Consider the following 4,559-nt stretch of genomic DNA (forward strand, 5'->3'; position numbering starts at 1 on the left):
TCAATCAAATTTGGAGATGTTCAGTTTCTGTGCATAATGAAATTTCTTGGAGTAGCAACAATATTGGATTTGTTTCTGAAAGCCTATAAAGCAAGTGAAATCAAAGGTTTTTCCCCTACTAAGGGTTTGACAGTCCAGACAAGCTTGATTGTCAGAATTGCCTCCAAATGAAGCCTTTTTCAGCAAACTGAGAAATCACAACACTCGAGAAAATTTTCAACGATTATCGAAAACTTGTTATTGGAAGAATTGATCAACAAAATGCGCTGAAAAAATTACGATTTCATTCAGTTCTAACAACCGATTTTGAAAATTACTCCTCTTTGAAAAGCTGTTGTCGATGAAACATACATTCGTAACTCGTCTAATATTTGCAAGAGAATCGTTGGAATTGACGCGAGCCAATTTTATACATTCTCAATGTGTTAAGAGATGCCGACCGGATTTTACACAGGATGGGAGTATGCCTCTGAAAGTGGTCGGTTTAAAGCTATGAAAAACATAACAAGAAATTTTGAGAACATGGTTTTGTCCTTCTATCACGAATTGAGACCAAAATTCAAAATTGAGATTTTTTACACAACCGGAAAGCAGAAAAAAATTGACTGTTTCCCTGATGATGGCTGCTGCGATCACTCTAAAACTGTATTTGAAGCTATGGGTTGCTAATATCACTTCTGCCGTCAAGAAACTCGTCCATCATTGACAGAACAAGATATTGAAAGGGGAAATAAGAAGCGAAAAATTGAAGAGTTGAGACAAGAGTACATAAAAGAAAGATATTACAAAAATAAGGAAATGTCGGAGTGTGAGTGGTGGGAGCATTTCAAAACAGATTCAACAGAACTCTGTCGACTTAATTTTTACTGGAAAAAAACGGATCTCATTTTGGCTATGTGCATTGCAATTTAATAGTCCCCGACGAGTTGAAGCTCACATTTTCAAATTTTCCCCCAAATCTAAGAAATGTTTGAGTATAAACCTAAGAACTATTTCAAAATCTTTGTTCAATCTTTTGTTGATGCTCGACGAGAAGGATACGAGAATCCACACTCTGCTGAGACCATGAAGCTTCTCAGTAACAGTTCGTTTGGTTATCAAATTATGGACAGATCCAGACAAAAGATCACCAAGTACCTCGGCGATGAGAAGACACCCAAAGCAATAAATGAAAGTTTTTTTAGCAATTGAATGTTGTAAGTAGTGTATGTTGGAGCAACTCAGCCAATTTTCCCATGTATAGTGTATATATTTCCCGATGTATTATTACAATGTAGTTCTTTAAGAACTCACTAAGATAAGAAAAAGTTTTCCTAATGTATTCAGATAGGGAACACCAATGGTAACGTTTCAGTGTGATCGTAAGATAATGGTTAGAAAACGATTTTTTTTTTGGATTTTGTGTGGACATATCTAATTTTTTCGCAAAAATCTCGGCGCGCGTTATCTCTTTAATAACTATCAATTGATAAATACATGTAGATTAGGGAATCAAGTATTTTTAAAATGGTAATATTTTGTGGCCAAAAACTTTGAATTTTTATCAAACAAATTGAAAATTTTTCCGAAAAACCTTCAAAACATGATCAGTTTTGCTATAATTAGATCTAACAAAAAGTTATTGCAAAAAATTGCAAAAACTTCACAGTTATGGCTACTGTATTGTTGCTTCTGATATAATTTTGGAAAACACTTACGCACAGAGTTTAAAATTGAGCTCGAAATGTATTTTATTTGGCATCATGTGAAAGGATGAACTTTTCCACATTTTTTCCTCAAAAAATTGATATACGATAAAATTGACCATAATTTGAGGTAAAAAACCGGTTAATTATAGCTCTCAACATTGACAAGAAAGCTCATAATTTCAGAATCAATTTTTAAACATAGTGAAATTAATCCTCATTTTGAAAAAATGAAGTAAAAATTAATTAATTTCCTCCAAATTTTTTCATTTTCAACCCTTTATTTGAGAAATTATCTGGCTTTTGTCCACTTCAAGGAGAATTCAAATTAAAAGTCCAATTCAAGTGAGCATGAGGAGCAAAAATTCATTAAATTTGTAGATCAAACTCCATGATTCAACTCCTACTCAGTTTTTTCTCAATGATTTACCCAAATTAGTACAAAATTACAACTTGTGAGAAACTTTACAGGTTAAAAACTATACATTCCAGATCAGTGATGAAAAATAAACATTTTACTGCTAAAAATGACCAATATGGCGGTAAATTTTTTTTAAAAGTGTATTAGATATTAGATGATATTCGACAAAATCTTTTTCAATAGTACGTATTTTCTACATGTTTTTGTTCGGTTTCTCTTCTTCAGTTGCTACAAAAAATCCTTTACATGAAAATACGACTTTTTGGATTATTAACTGTCATTTTTCCTGCAATATAGTTATTAAATGGCTTATTTGTCTTGAGTTTGTCGAAGTTTTCTCAAAAAATGTTCAAGTAAGAACGAATCGGTGCTAGTTAAATGCACATATAAAGTTTAAGAATACGAAGATGTATTTTTACATTGAGCTTTTAGAACAAATTAAGAGCATATCTAATGGTTATAGTCTTAAAATCTTCTGAAATAGAAATAAGCAAGTAAATCTAGTTCCAATTTCTACATTATCTAAAAAATACCATCAAATTGCGTTCAAAAAATCAATAAAGCAAAAATAAATCAAAACGTAAACTGTAAAAAATGAAGAATTTCAGAATTTTATCCAGCAAAAAACTCTATAGTTCTACCTAAGTTTCTAATTGAAAAAAAAAGGTTGAAGCTAACCAGAACAAAATCTTTAATGTGTGTCCAGCTGAAAGTTTCCATGTTAAACTTCTTATAATCAATATCTGAGTCTGCTAAACTATCAGTTAGCAGAGAAATGTTCAGCAATCTCTAAATTCTTTTCTCTAAAAATCTTTCTTCATCAATTTTTTTCTTTTCTTCTTGTCCGAATTATTGAGATCTTGAAAGCTAATTTTTTGGTTTATTTTTCTTGTATCATCTTCCAAAAGAAGTCGGTGTATGGTTTACTCCACAAGAATTATGGAGTAAACCATACACCGACTCAACTCAAAACATCTAAATTTTCCTATAAGCTTACCTAATACATCAAACGATAACAAAATTTTTCGAACATTACCTTTTTTGTTGGATTTGGTCTCAAGATATAAATTATAAGCTAAATTTAAAAAATTTAACTCTTAACGCCTTTTGAAGTAAATTGAATTTCTATCTCAATGTGAATTTTTTTTTAGTTTCTGCTTCGTCTACTATCTTCCAGCTTATTTCAATTTAAACAACATTTTCCTTGAAAATCGAGTTTTGGATGAAAAAATGTATCGTTTCATCAAAAGTTCATTAATCCGAAGCAGAATTATAACCAGATATCTTTTTCCAAAAATTTCTAGTGATTTTTTAAACCTGATAATTGAATGTTGCTGTCTCAACTCTGAGTTTCTTTGAGGTAAATGTTTGTTTGAGAATGTATTTTATTAAGTTGAAGTTTTCAAAAGTTAGCAGGAACCAATAATTTTTCATCTTTTCTAGATCAGTTATAAATTTCTCTTCAGAAATCGTCAAAAAACAGTAGAAAACACAGTAGATTATTTGCTTAAAACTGTACTACTCTATGAACATTTTACAAGCACTAAACCAGGAAAACATTAAAATGGTAACTAGATAAAACCTTTCAGTTAGTCGATGTTTTATAAATTTTCAGTTTATTACAACTTTTTAACAAATACTTATCAACTCATTAGCGTATGCTTTGCACTTTTACTACCTTTTTATTGCAACAAAAACTCCGCAAGCTTGCAATTTATGGAGTTTTTACTGTAGATTTTCTTCAAATTTTGACCTTGCTTTTTGCTGATTTTATCATCAGTCAGCACCTTTGAATAAAAAAAACGGTTTTCAAGAATAGTGATGATAACATTGTCAAAATTTTACTATATTTTTTTTTCAAATTTTTTGTATAGTCTTTTCAGATGTATAGATGTAAGATGTCCTCGATGCTAGATGTATAAAAATTATAATTGGAGCACTTTAAAACGCCACAGTGCTTACAATGTCTTGATGCGTCTAAGCGAGTGTAATCTCTACCACTTTCAAGACATGCAACTGTTCCGTTTCTATTCAGTGACGGCATCTCATTAAGTAAGGAATGAATAATAGGAGATTTAGAAAAACCCAAATTTTTAGATACGAAGAGCTGAATAGCCTCGAAAAATGAATAAAAAAGAATAAAAACAACAACTTTCTTAACCAATTGGTTTAAACAAGAAACAAAATCGGAATGGATATGCTTTTTAGCCTAGCCGAAACAAAAATCATCCAAACTAATCATGAAGTTTTAAAATTATCAACCAATCAGAACCGAGCATTACTCATTAGGAAATTTTTATCTTTTTTGATATCAAACAATCAGAAAAGAGCTTTAATGGTCAAAATTCAACAAATTTAATTTCAACCTATAAGAATTCAGCTCTACTTCTCATTGATTTTTCAATAGTTTTGATTTCAAACAATCGAGCAGTCCTTCACAGGTAAAATTTGTG

Source organism: Symsagittifera roscoffensis, chromosome 3 (genome assembly GCF_963678635.1).
Source record: "Symsagittifera roscoffensis chromosome 3, txSymRosc1.1, whole genome shotgun sequence".
In the NCBI taxonomy this organism is placed as follows: Eukaryota; Metazoa; Xenacoelomorpha; order Acoela; family Convolutidae; genus Symsagittifera; species Symsagittifera roscoffensis.